We start from the raw sequence: 14660 nt of genomic DNA, 5'->3' as shown, positions 1-14660 counted from the left end.
GATACTGGTGGTGACAAAGGTATCGTGCGTAGATAGAGTGGATAATAATAGCGATGTGAATTCGGTGTCTGACAAGATAACAACCGTGACTACGTGGAGCAAGGTGATCGGGTTAACCGCGTTGTATACAGGGGAGACAACAAGTGATGAAAGTGTTGCGGCGTGCCTGTGAGGGCTAAAAAACAACAAGTAACCGCGTTAAGGAACGGAAAGGACGCTCACCAATTGAGTAAGGGATTATCCTTTGTCCCCACTACACATCCAAACTTCCTAGAACTCCATACGGAACTGCTTAGATTTTTTAGACGCTTACGTCTACATGCATTTTTTCTCATGAATCCTTCTCCTCCTCAGATCGCATACACTTCTTTCAGACCCCCATCCAATTTTTCACCATTGTCCAGTATGATCCCCAGTATGATCCCCAGTGAGATAACTACTTTTGAGACACTAGTTCTCAATGATTTAGCTGCCTTGGAAACTAAAAAACGCTTTATTCCCTACAACATTACTCTACAAGAGAAGAAAGCCATTATGTCTTTGAAAGATAATGACTCGCTAGTCATCAAATCAGCAGATAAAGGCGGTGGGATTGTCCTCCAAGAAAAGGTCATGTATAAGGCAGAAATTGAATGCCAACTATCTAACACAGACCACTATTGTAGACTACTCACTAATCCTACAAAAGAACTACAGACACTTATTTCACAAATCACTACTGAAGCTAAACTTGAAGGATTTCTAAGTCAGAAAGAATTCCTTTTCCTTAATGTTAAATCTCCCCGGACTCCGGTCATATATACTCTCCCCAAAGTTCACAAAAATCAGACTAACCCACCTGGACGTCCCATAGTCTCTGGCTGTGGCTCTTTTCTCGAGCCCTTAGGTCAATACATCGACCATTTCATCAAGGAATTCGTCCCTGTAACACAATGTTACATCAGAGATAGTATGGCCATGATCAACCTCATCGAACATCATCCCTTCAACCCTGAACTTAATCTCCTCTGCACCATGGATGTCGAATCACTCTACACTAACATTCCACAAATTCCGGCACTCCTGGTTATTCGTGACATCTTGGATTCCAGACCCCGTCCCCACTTTGACCCCACTCTCTTCATCATTCAATTGTTAGAACTCTGCCTGACCCGTAATTGTTTCAGCTTCGAAAATGAATTTTATCAGCAAGTGAAAGGTACATCCATGGGTGCAGTTTTTGCACCCAATCTGGCCATTCTTTATATGGACTACCTTGAAGAAAGGACAATCCTTGCCACCACTAACCCTTTTCTTCCAGCTATTGTCCTTTGGCGTCGCTACATAGACGACATTTTTTGATTTGGAATCAGGATGAAACTACACTCTCCCAATTTGCCCACTGGTTGAACAATAACTGCTCTGGCCTTACCTTCACTAACATGCATCACAGGTCACACATCCCTTTTCTAGACCTTACCATATATCATTCTAACGGAGAATTACTTACCAAATTGTACAGGAAAAGCACAGAAAGGAACACTTTACTTCGGTACGAGAGCCATCACCCCAGAGCCCTTAGAGACTCTCTTCCATACTCCCAATTTCTGCGCATTAGACGCAACTGTTTTTCAAAGAAAGATTACTTCGTTGAAGCATCTACCCTTACTAACAAACTCAGAGCCCGTGGTTACCCCAAAAGACTAGTGCGGAACGCACAAAAACGAGCGTGGTATTGCCCAAGGGAAGTCCTCTTATCCCCCAGATTGAAAACCAATTCCAATCGTATTGTGTGTATTACCACCTTCTCTCCTGCCTCAAACGCCATTCGTAAATCTATCCTGCACCACTGGCCAGTGATCAATGCAGGTAGCCTCTCACTTGAACGTCCTTTATTTGACTTTCGTAAATACCGCAACCTTAAGGATCATCTTGTAAGAGCTGCACTCCCTTCTCCCCAACCAATGTCTACCCTGGACGAACTTTGGGGTCGTGAGCCCCTTACTGGACATGCAAAATGTGGTAATTGCAATGTATGTAGTACAACCATTGAAGGAAAGAATTTTGTATTTAACAATGTATCTATCAAGTTGAACTCTTTTTCCAACTGCAATACTAGCAATGTCATTTACCTAATATTGTGTCCCTGCAACAAAGTCTACATAGGCCAGACAACTCAAAAGGTCAAACTGCGCATCGGCCAGCACAGGAGTCGAGTACGCTGCAAAACTCCTAATGCTCCCCTAGTTGAACATTTTCTGGAAATGGGGCACAAAGAACATGAATTCAAATGGACAGTAATCAAAACAATCAAGCAACCACCAAGAGGTGGGGACATCACAAAAATCCTGAACAAGGAGGAACTGAAAATGATTATTCGTACCAATAGCATTAAGGATGGTCTGAATCGTATTGAAGACTGGACCAATCTCATCTAACCACCTTCTGCACCTCTACACTTGGTTCTTCACATTGTTCGCAGAGGTCTTGTTAGGTTTCTCTGCTACTATGTACAGTAATTGCTGATACATGTCTCTTTTACATTGTCCCTCTTTAAACTATACTTGTTTCGGTTTTCCAACTGTGCCTTCAGTGTGATTAGTTTACTATACACAGTACCTGTTAAATGTACGCTACAGTCATTTTTCTTGTATCATTTATAACGTTCTGAACTGCAAACATTGCGTTGCTACCTGAAACGGCTATTTTGCTGATGCAGTATTAGCACAGTGATTGTTTATCCCATTTTGACCACATCACTTCAGTACCTCATCCTTCATGAAAACCTCGCGCAATTTAATTTCTCATTTTGCCTTTTAATTGTTGTTCAGCATATACAATGTTCGTGTTGCACTGTCTACTAATTTTTTTCCCTCCTTTATTGTGCCTTATCCTCGGCGCTTCTATCTCCTTCTATCACACCGAGCACTATCGAGTCTCTTCTCTGTGTCTACACTGCCCGTCCTAAGATGGCGCCGCGTTTCCACGCGTCCACCCACTGCGCACGCTTAATTGGTTAAAAACCCTGGCTTCATCCTGCCTCCTTGTCATTCCGAATCCCCGTACTGGAGGACCCAGGCCGCATTGAGGTAAGCGCTAACCCTGCTCTGTTAAGTCCATCACCCACACCGCCGTGGCTGTTAGTTTTGCCCGTCTTATCCTTTACCCCCTTTCTTCCCCCCAGTGCATTGCCACCCTGCCTTAATTCAACCCGTTGAAATCCAATCCCCGGACGGGAACCCCCGGCCTGTCACCGCACAGGTATCTAAACTCCCCCCTCTTCACTTTATTCAATTATACCTCTCCCCGCTTCCTTCTATTTATGTCAACCTTGCTTTTGATCCCTAGGTCAGCTTACACGCTTGTACCCTTGTTCGAGCACAGTAATCCTTAACCGCCTACGGTTTTACCGTTTCCTCCCTCCTCTGGACACAATTTTGACCGCGTCCAATTGGTGAGCGTCCTTTCCGTTCCTTAACGCGGTTACTTGTTGTTTTTTAGCCCTCACAGGCACGCCGCAACACTTTCATCACTTGTCGTCTCCCCTGTATACAACGCGGTTAACCCGATCACCTTGCTCCACGTAGTCACGGTTGTTATCTTGTCAGACACCGACTTCACATTGCTATTATTATCCACTCTATCTACGCACGATACCTTCGTCATCACCAGTATCGTAATAGCAAGTAGCCGATTCTAAGCATTACTACAGCTCAACTCCTGTCTTATCCAGGTCACCACACGATCCTCTAGCAATGCACTCAGAGCACTTGCCCATTGATTTACGTTCGCATTTCCGCCACCAACTCTCTTGCATGGCAGCACTCGCAATATCATTGGTTTAGATCACGGTTCCAATGTATGTCTCCCACATCACTTTCCTTAGGGTCCCTGTTCCATCACTAGCCGCATGCTTACTTATCAGCATGCTTATTCAAATCTCTTTAGAATCTGCCCCTTTCTCTATATCAACCCCTTTTTCCTTTACTTTCACAGGCAATTTCTTATGCTCAGGCCAGCAAATAATTTTGTCCTGATGATGATCCAAGTATTTTAAGACAGGATCGAAACGTCGTCGACCCAAGCTAACAACGTGCACATTAATCCAGTGTGTAAAAAAGTGCAATTGTTGTTATAAAAAAAGCTTCTAACATTGGATATGTATACAAGCTCTTTCTGTCTTGCCTGAAATGCCCCTTTTTTCACTTGTATGTAATTGTTTTATATGTGATGTCATTTCTCCCCGAAGGATACAGGACTGTGTCCCACAATAAGTATGTTGTCATATATGTAAATATTACATTCTAGAATTAAAAAGGTTTGTCCGGCTGGACATCCCCTAATATAGTATCGATTCTGGACTATATTTATTCCAATTGTACCCTCATTTTTCTAAGGACCACTGTTTCTTTTAAAATGCCAGTGTGGGAAGGCAGACAGGACAAAATTTAGAGAGGGCCTGTGAATTTCAAAGGTAGGCTTTTGAACTGATCTCATCTTCAAAGGCCATTGTGGGTATAACTAGTGGGGATCTGCCCTCAGGAGTTAGAGACACTTTTGGGAATGGAATCATACTACGCTGGTTTGAAGCTGGGACATCAACAAGAGGAACTATTGGGGCAGGAGGGACTGCAACTGGATTATCGGCAGACTTGTGGTGGCCTGGGGCTTGTTGTGCTCTAGGAAGGGGATTGGTGGATTTAGCCTGTAAGTTGCTGGCCTGCAGCTAATTGTCAACTGTCGTGGCCCGGGTCCCTAAGCACTCTCCAAGGGCAGCTTGGCTGGCTTCCTGTCCACGAGATCCCAGGCACAGAAAGGATCGCCCCGTTTCCACAGAATTAGAAGGACCGCGCAGTGTGCGGCGGCAATGGGTGAAAGTAATAGTTGGTTGGGACAAAGACCATCCTGACATACACTGTAATTAAACTGTACAGTGGAGTGTGCTCATAAAATCAGCGGCCCACCTGGGGTGTCGGAACATGAGGAGTTCAGGTGAAGTTTGCTGAGTTCGAGGGACCCGTGCTTGCAACTGGAGACCTGTGATACCTTGGACTTCGTAGCGTGTGCTGGCTGAGGGATGTTGGGGAACTTTTGTTGAGTCTGTGGGACCTGAGCTGGAAGCCTAGACTGTCTCCGACATCCAGATTGGGAGGACAACAGTGCCTGAAATCACAGCCTTTGTCCGAGGCCGCTAGCTCCCTCTCCCCGGACCCATGCCACAAGGTACTCTGTTGTGGAGAATATTGTGACTGGACCCATGGGTTCTTGTTGTGGCTTGTGGGCACCCACGGCTGGTTGCCTGGAGAAACTGCAGCTCACACCTCCGACAGAGGGAAAACATTTCTCCAATTGGGAAGTATGCCAGCTTTCGGTGTCACAGTCTTTGGCCTACAAGCGGGGTAGTAATCCCGCACAAGTGAAGGTGCCACTGGGTTCCTGAAGGCCTAATCTGGATGGATGAAACCCAGTAACTGTTTCCTCAGCTTTAGGTGGTCCGAATAATCTAATCAAAGTGTCACCAGCAGGGGAAGCATGTATTGTTGGCTGGTGCTGTTTGAGTGACTGAGGGGCTGGGTCACAAGGCGTAATACAAAGAACAGTGTTTTATACATACAGTGTGGAGTCTTTTTGTAGCATTCACAGTGTGTTCCAAGGGTGGTGGTGTGCCAATACTTTACACTTTAACCCTGAGGATAGGCCTGGTTTCTCTGTGCCAAGCTACCCAAGGGTGAGCACAGGTTATTGGATGAGTGTATCATACTCATCCTATCTAGGACAGTGGATTCTCTCTGGCTTTGATGTGTCCCAGCCAGCCAGACACCGCTAAGTCTAACAGATGCCTTCATTGATCCCTATACTTCTTGATGATAGACTCTCTACTGTGCAGCAATTTGCTATTTTCCTGCCTCCACCTGTTCTTCTGTCTCAAAAGTAACAGTGAATAAACTACCAGCAATTTTGAGTAGGATTTAGCTTTAGTACGTAGGCCTCCTACATTCATTCCATCATCAAACTATAAGACTGGGTAATGATACAAAAGAGCAGTATGCCAGAGTGATCTACTACTTCCACAAGAATGTTAGGAATAAGGGCTGGAGGCATTGCCTACAGCTTGGAACCAGACGAGCGAGACGAGCAATGATCCAGACCAGTTCACGCTGAGTTTCTTTTAAGCAGAGAAAGGCTGGTGGTCATTGCAGAATGTTGTCTCTATTCTGACTGAGGCCTCCTATGCACATTCACTGAGAATGTGGTACACATCAAGGTCCCAAAAGTGAACTCCCAAGAGTGAACTTTACTCAGAATACCATGAACTTTTGCGTAATCTGGCGAGACAGAGGTCAACTTGGACAGTTTGGTGTAGCTTGCCTTGTGGCCCATAACATCTTTGCTTGGCAGTCATGATACCATGTTGTGGCCAGGACCTTGCTACCCAGATCTTAGATTTTAGTTGCCAAAACCAACTTGTTCTGTAATGAAGTGGTATTTTAGAAAGTCCTGTTGTTGGTGGAAACACATTTGGAACTATTTTTGAACATTTAAATGAACTATTCTAATATTGCGCCCTGTTACATTTTACTTGGGGTTATCCTGTGACAGAATACGAAGGGGTTTTAGCTTGGAAAATGTTACTTATTCTATGGATGGAAGTCAAAGATTAAGGTATTAGATTTCTAGTATTTACATAAAAATGTATCAGGCCAGTTAACAAAAGAGGTTAACATTTTTGGTTGTTGAGTTCTACAAAAGTAAATAAAAAACTATAACTCACATTCTACTGAGAGTGCATAGTGATGAAGCTTATTCAAATCATATAGAGAAGGTTTAGTGAACGTTTGTATGAGGTAATCATATTATGTATGTTTAGTTTTCAGGCATTGCAAGTTCCACCTCAAAGTACAGAGAGTTAATTGCACAGAGATGTTGCTAAGGTATTTCCATCCTCTATTATAGGCAAGATTAGACCCTTATATGGCAAGTTACTTAAAATATAACCTTGCCTTATAATTATCCACAACATCCTACAGGCATCCTTGATTGGCAGACATGATAAAGCAGAGTGGGTAAGTATAGTGTATCTGTTTTCTCTTTTGTCCCATTCCCCTTTCCCTGTTCCTCCATATTTGTGTGTATTTGGGCCTAGATAGAGGTGATGAGAGACAGAAGAATGCATCGCCCATGTTGGATTCCCAGCACAGTCATAATGCATCTTGATGCTTAGGGCATGCAAATTAGAACAACCCAGGGAATTCTGATCAGATAACATTTGATGATACAGGCCAAGTACTGCACTAAGCATCTAATGATGAGAATCCATGACATTGTCAAATAATGTATATATTTATTTAGACTGAGAATAGCTCACTGTCTTTTGCCATCACCCAACAACCATAACCTACACCCAACATTTTAGTCAGTTGCTTTTTAATCCTTTTAGTCAATAGTTTTCTTGGGGTTGAAGGAATACATTTGAAAACTATGGCATCTTTTGGTTCTGTGAAGCATTGACCACCTTATATCTAAATTTCCGTTAAAAGTCAAGGATGGCCACTTCCAGTATAGGTGGTTCAACTTCACCCTGTCAAGGATAGTCATCACTATGCTGGGTACACGAATCATTATGTCAAGGATGCACACAATATATAGTGGAGCATTTTATATAAGAGATAACTACCCTTAAGGGCCTGATTACAACTTTGGCGGTCATGTTACCGCTGTCAAAATGTCATTGTAATAACTGCTGCACCTATTACGATGCATGTGGTTTCATAGAGAAAGATCACCGTGGTCCTGCTGCCAGGAAATCTCGACAGTGGCAGTGGCAGGATAGGCTAAAGCTTCGGTACGAGGATGGACTGCCAGTGATACTGTTGGCCCAATTATATAAGGCTGAAACTCACCTGTACTCATCTTAACACATCCTGTGCCGCCATGGAACCGGTCCTACACATTCTGCCGCTGCTGTTCCTGCTTGATGATGTACAAAACCAACTTCATCATAGACGCAACCAACAGTAATTTATGCTCATACCCATTTTCATTGACTCATTAATAAATAGATGCCCTGCCATTGACCTGGAAAGGGGTTTGGGGTCCCTGGGTCAAACATATTTTGTGAGCCCCTATTTGGAATTGTTCTCAATATATGATCCAGTTACAGGTCTATGAGGCCTTCTTTGGCCAGGTCACTGACACTGCACAGGTACACTCTACTAAATTCGACATGTGTTCACATCACATAATCCGGGATAGTGATGTGTGCATTAAATTGTGTCACACAACAGCACCTTCTCATCAATATCACACCTATTAATCTCGGTGACACCATCACATTGCTCACAAGGTAGGCCCTGTTGTGATATCAAAGAAACATCTGTATGGTTGTTTCATGAGACTGAAACACACCTTCTCTGCTAAATCTCTGTAATGAACTCTCACACATCACCCACATTAAAAGGTAATGCCAGGCGAATAGAATTTCAATTAATCAGTGTGAGAAGCATTCAATGGGCACAATGTTAAGGCTTTCTGCAGAATAGGTATGCCCTGGCCCTGGCCCTGGCCCACCGTCCACTTTGGACATGCCTCAAGAACTCTATGTGCACAGGACTCACGGATTAATGTATATCAGAGACAACCAATAGCATAACCAAGTGCCATGCATATGTGGGTAATGTGTAAGTGCAAGTCATGAAAGCAAACACAGCAGTTACAGCATTTGTCACACCTTTACATAAAGTAGATGAAAGGTACACACATGAAAATGTACACATATCCTTAAAAATGTCTACAAAGGTATGACAATTTAACACTCTTGATATGTGGATACAGAAATATCTAACTTGCGCATATCAAACACATATCCAACTTACATTATACATCACCCAAGTCCCCACATGGATAGTATCACAACCGCCCCCCCACACACACATACATATTTACATACTGCACATGCAGGGCTAGCTTTAGCACTGTTTGCGCCCGGTGCGGCAATCTTTTTTGGTGCCCCCGACCCAATGCCCCCTCTCTACACAGATCTCTCCAACAGTGCCCCTCCTCTCTCCATAGCCCCTTTCTCACTTACATTAATTTTTTTTATAGCACTGCTCATATCAATGTAGGGTATGCAATCACTTTACATTATACACACATTATACAGTGACAATGACTCATACTAAATCAATGTAAATCAGTGTATAGAAAATGTTGCATAAGACAATAAGGATTACAAGTTGTAGAAATCAAATGTCAACCACATTAGTTGGTAGTATATTTTGTGTTTGCCTGCGAAGGACAAACTCAGGATTTAAAACTTTATTAATACGAATGTATTTCTACCCAAAAAGCCCCTGTAGGAACGTGCCCTTTTTGTATGGTCACAGACCATTTTTTGCTCCAAATGGTGATGGTTATGACTCTGATAGCGCACTGGAGTCTGCTGCCCAGATCCCAGTAGCTGTGCTGTCTTCCAAAACTGTTATGTTTGACTTGTTAATCCCACACTGGCAAATACTTTATCCCCTTATAAGTCCCTATTAGGGTACCATGGTTACCCAAGGCCATAGGTGGGAAAGGGGTCCCCCGGGCTGCAGTATGGTTTTGTGCCACCCTGCATGACCCAAGCAAACTACTGACAGCAGGCCTGCCATTGCAGACTGCAGGAGCTGTGCAACTGCTCAAACTCAACTGTGCCCTTATCATGTTTTGCACAGTCAATGCACTGTCTTTAATATATATATCAAGCACCCCTAAGGAAGGCCTCCTCCTCCCAGGGTGCATTATAATAAAGGTGTGGACATAAAAGTGCAAGCCTATATGGTCCTATATGGTCCTAAAGATGTGTTACCCATTGGAAACTTCAATAAGTGTTAGAGGTTCATAGTAGAACATGGGTTGCAAACTGGGCATTCTCAAGATTGCCAGCTCCATTATGATGCCACTAAAATATGTCATGTTTGGTATCACACAATGTGCCTTCTCACCCTTGACACGATTCTAATGCCCCGAGTGATGTGGCATGCACTCAGGTGGCACATTAGAGGTTTCCCCAGCTTCACTGTTATCTGGCTGACCAGCATGTGCTTTCCTGCACCTGCTGTCAATAAGACAGGACTCTGACCTCCTGTCAGGCAGTGTAATCAGTCAGGAACAAAGGCTTGGGCATGAAGGAGGTTACACTTCCCTCCTCCCAAGCAGGCTAATGATTTGGCACATCAAGGTGGTGAGCTTCAAAGGCCGCACCTCCTGTGATATGCATCTGAGCAGTTCCCCTGAGGAGGACACAGCCCTCTCCTTGCCACAGGTGTGCTTGCACCCGGGCAAGGCAGGAAATTAGCTATAAAGGAGGTGAACATCACCAAGAAGGCTGGCCACATCTCTAGGGTGGGCAGCCTGGTCTGTACAACTAAAATCAAAATATGCTATCTGTAAGAGGGTGGAAATATGGGTTCTGGATAGAAAAGGGGACCTACACCTCCAGATGTGATCACCTCAGGGGAAAATTAGCTGCAGGGACTTGCTGCCCATTGGTTACTAGCTCCCACACCCATAACTCCCCCAAATCTAGGATTTATTTAAGGGAACCCCTAACACCAGAACCTCAGTTCTGAACAACTTACTTCAAAGAAGGACCAATAGGAGACCTGTGTTGCCAACAACAGGACTAAAGGTGGGCGGAATTTGCGAAAGTGCCTTTCGCAAAATATTGCGAAATGGCAAAAAATCTCTGCGATCACGTGAAATTTTGCATGATCACAGAGATTTTGTGCTGATTTAATGCGTTACTGAATTTGACCTTCAACTCGGGCACCTGTTTAATATCTGTAAGACTTACAGATACAAATAAAGCAGGTGCCCGAGTTGAAGGTCAAATTCAGCTACGCAATAAGAGACACTCCCACGCATTCACGAGGCGCTGTTCAGCAGATGAAGGAACTGAAAGAACCTGACACAGCTCAGGCCTTTGGATGTATCTATCCGGTTATTCCGCAGAGAGCTTCCCTTTCTGCATAGTCCATAGTTATCAGAAAATACATTGGTGTGAATAGGGCCATGGCGTTTTTACCTGGGATCAAGGCGCCTGTGCCACTTGGGGGCAAAACTTAGCACTTTGACATCAGGACGAGTTTTGTCCAACCAAGAGCCTGTTGTTTCTGCCGTGTTTGATGCAAGCACATGACAGCAGTGATGACGTTGCTGGAGACTGGAAGCAAGGCTACGGTTCTGAGCATTTCGGACAGGGACCCATGAGCTCCGACATCACATTAGTTTGTTTAGCATCTTTCTGCACTGTCAGCAGAGCGGCCAAGGACTGACTGAGCACAGATTTTAAACTATCAACCTATTGTCCAGAGCAAGGATCCTTGGAACGTTTGTAGGTCTCGGAAACTGCAGGGTCTGGGTGGGATCTCCTGACACCTCTCCGCCCGGACGTGACGTTCTGGGGCGTGCACCTGGAGGCACAGCGACCTTCAGCATCTCATGAAGTACACGACGCTGAGGACTGCAGGCTCTCAGAGAGTCCCTAGGCAGATGAACCATTGTCCCAATCAGGAACGGGAGCCGACAATGGGCAGGGACAACATTCAGAAGACAAGACAAACTCCCCCATCCCACAGGAACTGTGAGTACAGAGAAAAGGGTGGGAGGAATAGGACATGATTTTAAATGTAATGCCAAACAGGGCTCCGTGAAGTTTTTATTATGCCCGCTTGTTCGTGCCTAGTTCTCGAACATCCACATCCCCGCAGTTCGCCGAGTTCCGCACTTTTCCTTTGTCTACACACTCGTGTAGTTTTTTCTCGCAGCAACGTAAAATGAACGCAAAATTCCCACTTTTAACTAAGGGTGGGTGAGAATTTCCGTTCCCTCGCGGATCGCGGAAGTTTTGACATTTTCGCATTCCGCGCGGAATGCGAAAATGTCGAATTTTCGCAATTTCCGCGAGCGGAATGGAAATTGTCGCCCACCCTTAAACAGGACTTTCCCAAAGCACAAAGCAAAAGAGGGATACTTTGTCCCTGAGGCAACAGACTTGCAACGATGCTCGTCTTTAGCTAAAACACAACACCACCGAAGAGAGGGACCATTGTGAAAGCCAGAAGCACCCTCAGTCTCCCCTGGATTAGTGACACTAGTCCCCTGCAAACTGCAATTAAAAACACTCACATTATCCAAAGATTCCATGGCCATCGGGCCCTGCGAGAGATCACCCAAATCAAGTAGGTCGAGTGTATTGTGGGAGTTGCAGTCTCGCCCTCCCCGAAGTATGAGGCTGCTACGTTACTCTCCTGGACCCAGTAAAGTTCTACAAGATTTTTGCTGTGCTTATTGTTGCTAAGGCATGTTGGTTACCAATCCAGTAACCGACCCCCACACTCAACGCTGCATCTACAGGTAACACTGTGCAACTATCATTTGACGTCAGCAGCTGTGTACCTGTTGTGTTTTTGCATTTTGTTTCTTGCAGCACTGTGTAAGCTGTAAATACTATAATACAAAACACAATGGTCCTAGACCTTCTTTAGAAAGACATAAATCAGTTCCTTGTTTGGGTATAATTTAGTGATAATTCACATGAGCATTCTCAGGCACCACGTACCAGCTCATAGTACAAAATACCTTATTCAAACATAGAATTTAAAGAGTGCAATAACCCATTACTTTGATCACCACGCATTTTATTCCTATGCCGATGGTGTACAATTCAAAAAACATTTTTCAAGATAGTAAGCATACATAATTAAATATAGAGTTGCTCCAGATGGAACGTGCATAGGGAGAAGGTGCTCAAGTGTAGGAGGATGTGAAAGAGAGGACTTCAAAGTAGTGACATAGAAAAAGGGAAAAATATTAGTATTTTAAAACAACTGGACTGGTTGTAATTCACCGTCCTATCAGGCCTGGCCAAGTTCGCAATAAACAATAAGTTGATTACACTTTACAATTAGGCATTAATAAATTCTTGCGTTGCACGTTTTTGGGAAAAGAATGTAGGGTCCAGGCTAAGTATTGGAGCGTCGACGTTTCGACCCGTCTTGTGGCCACGAGGGTAATTCAAGCCTCGGCCTTGCGGATCTTCCTCAGGACAGGGTGGAGCAACCTGATTAGATATAGGGCTTAGTCATATACCCGTCAGCAACATACAGGTAATGGGTTCCAATCCAGGGTTACCCCATTTTTTGTAATGGCTAAGCTGTAAATACAGCACCACCGGCGGCTCCCGTTCATCCCCAAGGACAGGAAGAACAACTCTTCACCGGACTCCACGAGCTAGGTAAAATAGATCAGCCTGTTGTGGACTGGTCCTGGGGCCTACATGACCTTAACCCTACAAGGGTTCCATGTAACTCGACCTGCAAGTGACTGATCGTCACTAGTGGTTTTTTCAATTGACCACAATGGTATTTTGTCTATGGGCCTGATTACGAGTTCAGTGGTCCATAGGACAGCTGGTCCCATGGTGGCTTTCTGACCACCGCCGCACTCTGGTACCACCCGCAGTATCACATCTGCACCAGTCGGACTGCTACAGGACCACTGCGACCGCCAGTTATCCAGGATCCCACAACATTGGTCCAGTAGTCAGAGGCAGAAATATGCTGCCGGTGCTGCAGCGGCACCACCGAGCATATTTCGAGTTGCCTTACCACCACCCTTTTCATGGCAGGAAGCCCGCTATGAAAAAGGTGGCGGTGAGGCAACTAGGGTGGCCCTAACAGGACCTCCTGCTGCCTCAGGGACCAGAGGGTGCATGCAGGGGGGCACATGTAGTGCCCCCCTCGATTTGCTCCCCCAGTTTCTGCACAGTGTGGCATGTATGCTGCACCATTCAGGAAGGTGCAGACAGCGCTCTGAGAGTGGCGGTTTTCATGTAGGGCTCGTCTATGAGCCTACCAGACCACCACTGTGAGACCGCTGCACGAGCACATGCCAGCCCAGGAATAAACTCTTGATATGGCGGGAGGTAGCAGCATGAGTTTGGTGGTCCTACAGCAGACCGGATATTCCACTGTCCGCTGTAGGACCACCAAACATGTAATCAGGCCATATGTATTTTACTGCACTGATTTAATATTGCTTCGAAAATCTATAATTCCGGTTGTATGTATGTTCATTTTGATGTCAAAATTATGATTAAAATACACTCTATTTTTATAAATTGGTGTCGGATTTCTCTTGAGTCGTCTCAATTACTTATCATCCATGTTGGCACTCTGAAATGCTTAATTAATTTTTCTCTGGGAAAGCCTGATTGCTCTCTGCGACTCTACCAGGACTGAGCTAAGGATTTATTGGTGTGAATCCAAGGACCATCTTTGCAGTAGTGTGATAATATTACATGGTAAGGCTACCCAGCCATACCACATAATATTCCACTTTCCTACATTGAAATTATGGCGGTGGGGATCCTGAACCTGTGTTTCACAGTACCACTTTGCCATAAGTGATTTTGCACAAGAAATCCACTTAGTTGACTTTAGCATCAAAAACACTTTTTTCAAATGAAATATTTCTAGTTGGATGGTTAGGGCCCTGTATAGACCCCCATTCCATTAGTACAATTTAAAATACTTAGGGCCTGATTTAGATCTCAGTGGATCTGGTCCTGCCGTCACTTTTCTGTCGGTTTATCCATCCGCCTGTTAGGCAGTCCACCCGCTCATTTTAGATGCTGGCAG

Source organism: Triturus cristatus, chromosome 7 (genome assembly GCF_964204655.1).
Source record: "Triturus cristatus chromosome 7, aTriCri1.1, whole genome shotgun sequence".
In the NCBI taxonomy this organism is placed as follows: Eukaryota; Metazoa; Chordata; class Amphibia; order Caudata; family Salamandridae; genus Triturus; species Triturus cristatus.
The sequence above is the reverse complement of the archived record's forward strand: the minus strand, read 5'-3'. Positions refer to the sequence as shown.